General features: G+C 33.1%; 1 long non-coding RNA gene across 6 annotated transcripts in view; it reads right to left on the bottom strand.

Moving 5' to 3' along the window:
* LOC112131531 (uncharacterized) overlaps nucleotides 1-12,054 on the bottom strand; it is a 73,244-nt gene that overhangs the window by 11,870 nt on the left and 49,320 nt on the right. The window contains exons 2-5 of one of the 6 annotated variants that reach the window (XR_008524184.2): nucleotides 8,038-8,143; nucleotides 6,588-6,680; nucleotides 2,307-2,374; nucleotides 1,852-1,900 (exon numbers count right to left, since the gene is read on the bottom strand). This is a non-coding gene — a long non-coding RNA (uncharacterized LOC112131531). Of the gene's footprint in view, nucleotides 1-1,851; nucleotides 1,904-2,306; nucleotides 2,375-6,587; nucleotides 6,906-8,037; nucleotides 8,144-12,054 lie in introns of those variants that run through there. The other 5 variants (XR_008524187.2, XR_008524186.2, XR_008524182.2 and 2 more) reach the window with 5 other exon arrangements.

Raw genomic sequence — 12,054 nt, 5'->3', positions numbered from 1 at the left:
ACAGTGAAACCCCATCTCTACTAAAAATACAAAAAATTTGCCGGGCGTGGTGGCGGGCGCCTGGAGTCCCCACTACTCGGGAGGCTGAGGCAGGAGAATGGCGTGAACCCAGGAGGCGGAGCTTGCAGTGAGCCGAGATCGCACCGCTGCACTCCAGCCTGGGCGACAGAGATAGACTCCGTCGCAAAAAAAAAAAAAAAAAAAAAAAAAAAAAAAAAAAAAAAAAAAAAAAAATTCTCTATAACTATATCAAAGCTTAATATGAAGAAAATATAATTTGAATATTAACTGAATATTTTAAAGAATATATAAGATATAGTGGAAAAATATATTTGAAAAACAATGAAAAGAGTTTTTATTGTTGTATAAGATAAATTAACTTTTTAAAGTTTTAAAATAATTTGTAATAATTTGTAATAAAAAACATGAACATGTTATGAAAAATAGAATTTATGTTTTTATAATAGTTAATATTGCAGTAAAAACTCTATCATTTTACAAATAAGGATGCATTGGAGAGTAACACACATTACTAGCAACGTTCTGTAGACAAACATTCTACTTAGTCAACAAAGTCATTACTCAATTAATTATTTAAGTGCAGTAAGTGATTATAAATTGTATATTGCTTGAAATTCATGCAGATTTGCTTCTCACGATCTAGCAACTGCCTACTTAATATATGATACTTAAAATGAAACAAATTATTTTCTTTTATTTTAAATACAAGTCTTTTTACAATAACTTTTTACATTTTAATAATATTTGATTTAAAAACACAAGTGGCAAACTATGAAAACATGCTGAAAACATGTAGTTCAAATATCCATAAAAATTTAACTTGGCTTATTGAACTTGTTCCTGAAAAATTTATGATTGTTACAAAGAAATGATATCTGGTATGCATGCTCAAAATTAAACATTTAAAAAGTGTCAATTTGCATATCTGGGGGCTTCTGTATCTACTCTATTTTCTGAAATATATTTAAACATATGTTTATCTTTCTATTTCTTCATACAAATATGAATATCATAGGTCCTGTGATCTCCATGATAAATGATGTGCATCCCTGTAATCTAGATGTATGTACATCTGACCATAGCAAAAAATAAACCAAATATAATCCCAATATACATGTAAAAATTTCGCCATTTATAAAAATGTCCCCAAACACACACATGGATCAGTACAAGGTGAATTTACATAGAATGATTCTTGGACAGGGATGCTTGGCACATAAGCAGAGAGAAGAAGGAAAGACCAGTATGATAGAGACAAGTGCATTAGAGACAGTGGGCAACAGAAGAAAAGCTTCCATCCATGATTTTATTTCCAGTCTTCCTGTGGCTAGCTATATTTCCCTTTCCCTCAGGTGACGAATCTGCAATAGATCCCATTAGCAATTTCTCTATTTTGAGCTTAGCTAACTTAAGTGGTTTTCTGCTTCAGGCAAGTTAGATGGGTTTCTTAATATTGTTTCTAAGCATGTAACATTTCTTAGGGGTGTATTGTTGCATTAGATCACATAGTATCCCTAAATAAAACTATTTTGAAAGCATGTTTTACTAAGTTCATAATATGTAAAACCCCTTTAAACATTATGCTGTAATATGACTGCAGTATTGAAAATAAAGACATTTTAATAGACATGAAAATTTTAATAGACATTAAAATTATATAGATACAACGCCACCTTTTACTCCCATTTAATTATGTACTACATAAAAATACAGTAGAAATCATTGCCAAAAAATTTAATAAAAAATTAAATTTATCTAAAAATATCAATTATTTCTGATCTTTCTGTAGAATTATCTATCTAGTTATTTTGCATAATAAACATATATTACCTTGTATTAAATCCATATCAGATTTATGAAGGGTCGATGTTTAATTTAACTGCTTAAATGAAAGATATTACTGATTATAATCTATATTAAGATGTATATCCAAAATTTTGTTGTAGATTAGAGATAAAAATCATAATTAGTATTAAATAATATTTTTCCATGGCTCTTGGAGGAGAGATAATTCATTTTCACTTAACAAATATAACCAATAGTTTTGGAATCAAAGTGAAGGGACTATTAAAAACAATAAAAGGAAAATGAAGTACCAAATACAATTTCGATACATTATTGCTAGGAGCAATTGGTAGACTATGACTACATAAAATATACAAAAATTCAGTAATAATATAAAATATTTTTTTCAATTCTTATATTTCTCAAGCTAGGTTTACAAATTTTGAAAAGTGGCTTTATATTTTAAGACTGTTGGGGTAAAAATTTCAGCATTGATTTACCATGTTACTTACAGAGACAATTTTCCTCGAAATGGCTTTGGGAAAAATACGCTGCTGCAAAAGTAAATCTAAAACAAATCAGAAAATATATTAATGTGAAATGGTGGAAATAGTGGCTTCAGCTCTATGAAATTGCTATTTTTGTAGGTAAAAAATCGCAAGGTCACATGGTTCAATGTAAAAAAAGTGCATATATATGTGTGATCTATTATGTAGACAAGATTTGGAAATAAATTTTAAAAGAATAAAAATAGTTATGTTTGAGGAGTAGAAGTATCCATGGGTTAGAGAACTTATTTCAAGTCATATTTTAACTTTATAGATTTTCATATTTTTTAAAAGTATAATTTTTTGATAATATTATTGATGACTCTTGTGCCACTCATTTATTATTCTAAAAGCCTTTTTCTGCTGCTTAGTAATCTACTGTCAGTAAACAGACTAAAAGTCCACCCATCAGAAAAGATAGTAACTTTGTGTTCTCATATACAATACAATATCATGGCACTTTTATAGAATATAAATTATTTTATAAAAACCATAAACTTACAGGTAGGTGATTTAGAGATATGTTATTCATCTAAATGTATTTGAACAGGTTCTATTTTTTTTAAGTCCTGGCAAACAAACTACTTTAGAAGCTTAAAACATTTCAGCAGTTTATTATTACAGAGAAGCTACATCTGGTATAAATGATTATTAGTTGTTGTCAGAAATGCATTATTAATTCACTGGATCGTGCTTTTCAATATTAATTACCCATGGCATGGTTTTTCAGATCCAGTCTCATTAATCACAGGCCTTAGGCCAGTATGCTAATTTGAAGTCTATGTAAGGATTAGTAAATATTTGTTCCTCGGTAATACAGTAATAAAACTATGAACTAGAGTATATCATGACTGAAGACCATTGCTATAGAAGGTCAAATATTGGATAACTCTAGCCATCTGGAAAAGTCTTTATTTCTCCATGGAGTACATAACATCCCAATGGTTTGTCCCATATAATTGACATTATTCATGTGAGTCACAGAGTAATCGCCTGGGTGTTTTGGTTGTTTGCATGTTCTCTTTCCTGCTTGCTTATCTGTTTTTAGAATCCAACAATGTTATTTCATTAATTCCCAATGAATGAAGAATTTGAAATATGAAGTATAATGAGCAATGTATGATCCAGGATCTTAGTTAAAGAAGAGTCTCTCTCTTAATTACAGGGAAATGTGCAGAGAACATTTCTTGCCCTGTACACTTCACTCTCATGTGTTAAAAATAACTGACACACTCCCTAGGAATTATTGCAGATTATATCTGAGGAACTGATTCTTGGGACATAGGCTTAAAGGACAGTTAGGTCATTATTCTTCATGAATACCTTTCCAATATAAATTTCAAAAATTGTCTCTTAAGAACAGTTTTTCATATCTAATGTGTCATATGCATTATCTACCCTTTGCAACCAAACCTCAGAGTTTTGGCCTGTTTGTGTTGCAGTCTTCCAGTTTGACAAACTAAACTGCACTAGCGAATAGAAGCAGGCAAACGTCCTGTCAGTCCACGATGATTTAGATTCAAATTAACCATGCTATCACTCTATGAAGTGATTCTGGTAGGGAAGATATTAATTGAGGTATCTTTAGATGTGTGAGCCTATTCATGACCATCAAAAGTTGTATATCACACATTGACCTTGTGTTGCTCTTTTATGTTTGGTTGGTTCTGAGTACAAATTTAATTCCTTCATTTATTAAATCTTCTTATTTTGTTAAACACTCATATCTCCCTTTTTGCTTTTGGTTTCCTTTCTCCATCTCCAAGTCCCACTTCTCCTGTTTTATTTGTGTAAATGGTCTCTGTTCTTTCTCTTTTTGTGTTTTAATGGACACCTCATAAGGTGGTGCTTTCCTGGATGGCTTGCTAGTCCTCTGATTTCCTAACCCCTGAGCAGTTATTGAAAATTTATATTCAGATAATGGTCTTGACATTGAGCTTTCCCTTTTTGACTTCTAAATCTTAATTATACCAACTAATGATAATTCAGTGTGGCCAAGTCTCTTTGCCAAGTTTCTTTATTCATACTTGGTCACATTTTTAATTCTTTTCACTTTCTGGATTATTCCTCTCTCTCTTATTATATGACAGTACCAATTTTCAGGTTTTGAACCAAATATCTTCTGTTATATCCTGGTTTTCGATGACTGGAAATGTTATTTAAACTTCATAAACCTCAATTCCTTCATCTGTAAAAATATGGGATATAATCTCAATCCCACAGTTTTCTTGTACCAAGTAAATGAATGAATATACACAATTCATGTTACATGGTGATTCAAGAAAGTTTATTTCCTTCTCCTTCCTTATAGAGGGTATTGGCATGACTGGTATTTGACTAACACATTAATTGAAAGACAAAGTACTGGCTGTTACTGATGGGCTTCTTCACCAAAACATACGTTTAGTAGAGATTCTAATTTTAGTTTAACTATTAATATCACCCTTAATAATAATTCCAGTTCTTCCTGTTAGAGATGACCCCTTCCATTAATCTAGATATGACCACAGCAAATTTCTTACTAGACTATCTGTTTTCAGTTTTGCTCCGTTCCACTTATTTCTCCAAGTGGTAGCTAAACTATCTATACAAGTACATATAAAAATTTGAATCACACACACACACACACACACACACACACATGCATTTTTCTACCTTGCATACATCCTTGAAGTCTATGAAGCTACAAATGTATTTATATAATTATAAAATCTCTAGTTAGCATTTTTTAAAGAGTAACAAATTAAAAAAAAAAGACTGGAAAAAAATCCTTAAGAACAATTGATACTCATAATCTCCAGCAATTTCTTAAGAATCAGTAAGCAAAAGATGAACAACGCAATCACTAAAGGGATGGAGAACATGAACGCGCAGTTCATAGTGAAAGATACATCACAGCCAATGAAGTCCTCTCCTAAAGATGCTTCTATCCACAACTGAATAAAATTTAAAATAAAAAGGAGGAGATTTTACATTTTGCCTATGAATTTAGCAAAGATTAAATGTTTTATAATACCTAGTATGTGGAGGGCATGGAAAATACCATCATAACCCATAAAGTCAACATTCTTTAGCTTGCTTTCTAAGTCCCTCTGACCTGGATCCTTTGTGTCCCTCCAGCACTGATCCACTATCCTCTCCCATTCTCCAGCCTCAATGACCTTTCTGTAACTCGTCTCATAAAGTATATTATCATCAGTCTTCACACAGAATTTTTCTCCTAACAGAAACATCTTGCCTTTTTTTCAATTCATTTAGTTAACAGATTTATTCTTTACTGTTCATTAATTTTAAATAGTTCACCTGGAAGAGTCTACATCTTCCACAGTCTCTGCTAGATGACCCTGCTGTATCTTCACATAGCAATCCTTGTCTCACTTCTCACTTTTCATGCTGTTTGTCATTGCCTGTTTGGTCTTAGTCAGCCTGCTAGACCACAGGATTTCTTGCTCACTTTCTTATCCCTACCATCTATAGAACCCACTGAAGTTTAGTGGATCTTCAATAAATAGATAATGAATTTGTTAACTGTTAATATTTGAATATTTTTACAAATGCTACCTGATGATTCACAGATCAATAGACTTGTCACAAAGATCCCAATGTGATTGCATGAGTATTAGCTCATTCAGCACACTGTCTAATTCCTAGGCATTTTCTTTTCTATATTATTAATAGTCTATCCTAAAATAATAATATGGACTATTATAATCACCATATTTTATTGGTAAAATTAAGATATAAAAAGATTAATCCACATGACTACAAAGATGCGTAGTCATCAAGGGCTGGTTCTCTAAGTATTATTTAGAAACCAGAAGAATGATTTTCCAAGCCTATGAATTGGTTTCTATGAGTCTTAAGGATAGGATGACTCTGTATTAAATAGGATTTTAATGGCTATAGGTAACAGAGGGAGAGAGGGAGGGAGGGAGGGAGAGAGAGCCAATTGAGATATATTGGGTCTGTTATAAATGAAGAAGTTGGATTCAGGTGATCTTATACAGTAATGTAGAACTATTCAAGTGACAAAATTAATAGAATACAAATTTCTTAACATTTAAAAAAAACAGTGCACTTTAACCATTATAATTTTCCCACAAAATAATATAATTCCTTGGGACTTGGTGATTTTTCTGACATGAACGTGTTAAACTAGAAGCTTAGTGACATGAAAGTGTTAAACTAGAAGCTTAGTGACATCTGTTGGAGTTGTTATGGAAGGATTCTTACCATAGATGAGGGGGTCGAACTACAGTTCCTCAAATCTCTCAAATTCTGAGATTAATGAGTCCAGGGATATGTGAAGACACTGTAATCAGTTTGCTGTAATCACAAATGTTATACAAGCAGAATTCCATTTCAGGCTCATAAAAGTTTTACATTCCATATAATGAAGATCTAGTTGATAAGATCACGCTGTGCCAAAAATGGACAAGTGACCTGAGGGGTATCTATTACAGACCAAAGCTTCCTACATTCCTACAAAAACACAAATTGGAATAGGTGACTCCATATTATTGTTTATAACAGAAGGTGTTCATTAGTATGAATCCACTTTACTGTCTACCTTAATCTTATTTTAAAACTTAAGAGAAAATATACATATTTTGAAAACTTTTCCAGTTAGAAGTTAAAATTCTATAAAATAATCGGCAATAATAAACATCGAAAGTACTGGTGAAGCTAAAATTATTGCAAGATATACACAAAATAGTCCATTCTGTTTATTATTGTTACCATGCAATAATATGGGTGGATTTTTTCAACAAATTTGGAGACTCCATTTTAAGGAAGTCTGTGAAATACAGGCTACATGACATATGCCAAATTCATTTTTGGGGACCCTGGAGTTAAAGTAGAGATACTGAAAATTGTCCCTTTACTTGTCTATCAGAAGAAACATTCCAAGTGGTGTAGTAAAGCGCTGTACAAAATAGGAGTTGTTTTAAATATTAGCCCCCAGGAATAAACCATTAAGGCAGATGCTGTGAATTGCAAATGGTTTTGCCATTGAGATGTTTCTCAGATGAAAGCATTTATACATAATGCACAGCTGAAGAGTGGTGGGGAGGGCAGGACTAGCTCTATAGGGATTTTTAAATCTAAAATTAGTTAATGATTTTAAACAATGATTAGGAGACTATTTAGACTATTTAGCACAGAGTAAACTGAGTTCATTTTTCTATAAACCAATTAAGGTCAAGAATCACATTGCTATGGCTAGAATTTGGTAATCTCCCTGTCATTTATGTGCTTATTTCTTTACTATGTTGGCTATTTGGAAGTACATCTGTTTTACACTTCTGGAATAATGCCGTTCTTATAGAAGGGTTAGTTCCTTAGTCATCCAAATAAACTGACCCTGAAGTTTCAAAAAGTTTTGCCTGCAGAATGTTAAACTCATGTATTGGGAGAATCTGACTTATAGGAAGATATTATTTTAAAAACTTATTTTCATTACCAGAGTCACATATTGCGAGCAAGTATGTTATTTCTGGAAGTCACTGGAAATCTTTGCATATGCACAGTAAACATTTAATTTTAATATAATAACTTAATTTCCCATAAAATAAGCTATTTGTACTTAAAAGGCTCACATTTACAGAGAGTATATAAGGGAAATGTCAGCCTAATGAGTTACTCTTAAACATTTTTATTGAACAATTTTTGGATGCTTCACTTGTGTATACTTAGCTGATCATGGAAAGCAGGACTCCCAGGATATTTGTCCTGCCATCTCCCCTCTTGTCAGTATTCTCTCTCCTCTTCACTTTTCCTTTTGATTTCTGTAATAGCACAAACATTTAAATCCTCAAAGCAGATTCGTAGTAATCACAGCTATTACCCAGCACCAATCTTTACTAATAATACCGCAAACAAATACAGATGAAACAGCCTTTCCTAGAAGAGGCTGAAACTGTCAGACAACATGCCAAAATGTCCACTTTCTTTTTTCTTAGAACACCTTTTGTTTTCAGAATAACAGATTTTTTTGGAACAGATACATAAAAATATAGCTCACAAAAGGTTCCACTTTAATTTGGGGGAAACATCTTTTTATACTCTGTTAATTGTACAATTCACTAGCTCCCATTCTCCAGGCAGCCCTGCAGCATAAATTGACAATGGCAGCTTCATTTACAATATTGCAATCTGGGCTGTCTGGATACTGGATATATCCTGATATAACTATTTATTAGATAAGGACTCCTTTTTTTTTTTTTTTTTTTTTTTTTTTTTTTGAGGCAGTGTCTCACTCTGTTGCCCAGGCTGGAGTGCAGTGGCGAGATCTCCGCTCACTGCTGCAACCTCCGCCTCCTGGATTCAAGTGATTCTCCTGTGTCAGCCTCCTGAGTAGCTGGGATTACAGGCATGTGCCGCCACACCCAGGTAATTCTTTTATTTTTAGTAGAGATAGGGTTTCGCCATGTTGGCCAGGCTGGTCTCAAGCTCCAGACCTCAAGTGATCCACCCACCATGGCTTCCCATAGTTCTGGGATGACAGGCATGAGCCACCACGTGCAGCCCTGGGACTCCTCTTTTCTATGTAAGTACAGTATCAGGTTAGTAAGAGATGCTGGGTCAAGGTTAATAGCATGTTTACAAATGAGAACTGGTTGAGGTTGCTCATTTCCTAAGCTTCCCCAGTAGGAAAGGAATGAGGCACAGGCCCTTTCCTTTCCAAGTTTCCACACAGTAAATTACCTTCTGTTGATCTATTTATTTTCCTATGAATCTCTATAAACACAGCAGCTGTATATCCTTTTTTGGAAGTGTTGTTGTTACAGGAGTTGATAAGGATTTTATTAAGTTTTTGGAAATATTATAGAACTGCATAATCTTTAAAAAGAGATAGAATGTCCATGACAATGAGTTCTGGTTGAACCTAAGTCTGACTTTAAAATTCATAGTCTACTCGCTTTATTGCAGCAAGCGAATTATTTAAGTTTTCTGACAAGTGGCTACCTCATCTGATAAAAAAAAAGAAAAGAAATCATGAGACATAAGTTATACTAAAGTGCTTGCAAAGCACAGCAAGTAGCAGGTGCTCAATGAACACTTATTTTCCTTGCCTTTTTGTGAAGTTAATAAGATCTCAGATGTTTCCCCTTTGATTAATGATGTCACACAATTGTCTTGTTATTATATTAACTGTTTAATATTTCTTTATCTCCTTTCCTACTGTTATCTTTTTTCTCAATTACCCTAAATGTGAACATTTTTCCAAGTTACACTCTCAATTCATTTATTGTCTCATTCTACATTCCTTTTTAATACTTTTTAGAGTATGGCAATTTTTTTATTTTGAAACTACACACATAAATTGAATTATCACTTTTACTTAGATAAAATGGAAACCACAACAAGCAAAAAAGAAATGTTTAAATTAAAAGAAATTCTGTTCATCAGTCATCTCTGACCATAGTTTCAAGTTCCATTCTGAGTATGGGAGATTTATATTTTCAATTTTATTCAGTACTTTATCAATAGAAAAGTTTATACATTATAAAAAACAAGTCTAAATGCTTCTCATGGAATTTCATTGCTACATTCTTTTTTTGTTCAAAAATATTTTTGTACCTAAGTCCGGTGTTACATGAGGTGCTAAGCAAAAGAAGCATGCTTTCTACTCTCAAAGAGCATATTGACTAAAGAGGCAGAAAGACATTAGTCAAAAGGTTATCCAAAGTACAAACTGTAACTATAATAGATCATCCTAGATTGCCTTTGCATCCTAGATTGCCTTCCTAGATTGCCTTTGCAATGATGAAATGTTAGAATTCATACAGCAAGTTATAGAGACCTAGTCACTTGTCACATTGAGGGAGTAAACTTAGAGTTGAGATCTGAATGGTGAGAACCATTTAATTATGCTATGCAGATTAATGAGAAGAGAATGACCAGGACAACACTCTCAACTTCCTTTTTTTTTTTTTGGCATTTTACTATCCGCCTTGACCACTGCCAGCCAAACCCTCATCGTCCCTTATCTGGAAAGAAGAATCAGCCAGTTGTTGAAAAGGAGGAACAAGATGAAAAAATTAAGAGGGTCCCAAGGATTACAGAAGGCATGAATTTATTAATACCACCATTTAGTGTCCAGGTAATTTTTATATCCTCGCCCTTAGAGTCAGAACCTTCATGATTTTGCTCTACTCGCCTCTGGTTTTGCATCTCTAACATCTTCAGCTTACTTCCAAACTTTCTCTATGCTCCCTCCACCTTCCCATTTTTATCTAGAATGGGTTAAAATTCATCCACATCAACACTTGCTAGTTTGCCACCACTTCACTCTTGGTACAATATATCTTTTGGGAATAGAGGTCCAAGATCATCAAGCATATTTTATTCTTCTTAAAGGAAATATCCCATTATATCCTTTGCATATATATAGCAAGTATACAATTTTAAAATGACTGTTCAACATCTTTCTTTCTTCTTATTTTTTGAGATCTTCTTGTGAAATAAGGACCTCATTCATTATTCTTGGCTGAGGAGTTTCTCATAAGCTAATTCACATATATAGTACTTATAAAACAATTGTGATTTATCCTTTATCTTCTAAGAGAAGATAAAGACATCTTTGATACTTTAAAGAACATCTATAGATCATACAGGCAGCATGTAAAAGTTAACCCTTGAAGAATCTGCTGCTCTGCACATTTGGTAGTGTTCACAGAAGTCACACACAACTAAGTTAAGTGATTCTTAACTTAATTCTATTGACAATGAGCTTCCAAATAATGATATTTTTGGCTGGCACACTTAAGAAAGACTTAAAAACTTTTGAAGTCATTAGCAAGCCAACAGCTCAATCATTATTATAGTATAAGTATGCCTCAGTGTCTGTAAATCTGTCCATAGATACTTCCCTTTGCTTGGGTGCAGAATGATGTTGTTGAAGGAGAACTGTTCACTGCAAAATCGCTCACATTTAGTTCTGAGACAAAGCCTGTATATTCCAAGAAGTAAACCTTATACTTTTTAGGAAGAATCCTAGGAATTAAGTGAAATTAACTGCCTTTTCCTCTTGTAAGGACAATATATATAATGTTATTTTTACACTTAACAAGTGCCCAATTTACTTAACCTTCTTCCTTTTACATCCAGCAATTTTCTCTTCTTGCTATTCCTTGTGACATAATCTGTTCCAATAGGTTCAATCATATCTTTTGTCCTCCAGATATGGAAACATGTATGTCTTTAGCTATTGCGAAGACAACGTTTTCATGTTGATCAAAACAAGGCAACAAGCCCACAAGGATTTTCTCACAGCTTGACAACCATTCATCCACTTTCACCCTTTCATCAGGGTTCAGTTTAAGTCACAATACATCCTGACGCCTTATTGTTTCCTCTACATCCCAATAATTTTTTCTTTCTACACCATTTACATTCCATTTGGTCTGTGCTAGTTTATATTATCACCGCTATCTTCCTTCAAATAAGGGAATATTAGTTATGCTCTTGAACATTTCTCTACTTCTCACAGAGTCAGCCTTCTGATAAATGTCAAATTAAGACATTTAAGTGCATTATTGCCTTGTATTCACTTTTCCCCTATTGCATTAGTGTGTAAAGGATGTTAACATTTCCTTCTCTTGATTAATCCTTCACAGTTACAATTACAAGAGTATTTTATGAAAAGCTGGAGTAGAAATATGCATATGATTTTATTTAGGAGAATGAAAACACT

Source organism: Pongo abelii, chromosome 3, assembly GCF_028885655.2.
Source record: "Pongo abelii isolate AG06213 chromosome 3, NHGRI_mPonAbe1-v2.0_pri, whole genome shotgun sequence".
NCBI classification, from domain to species: Eukaryota; Metazoa; Chordata; class Mammalia; order Primates; family Hominidae; genus Pongo; species Pongo abelii.
This window is presented reverse-complemented; position numbering and strand designations above follow the sequence as displayed.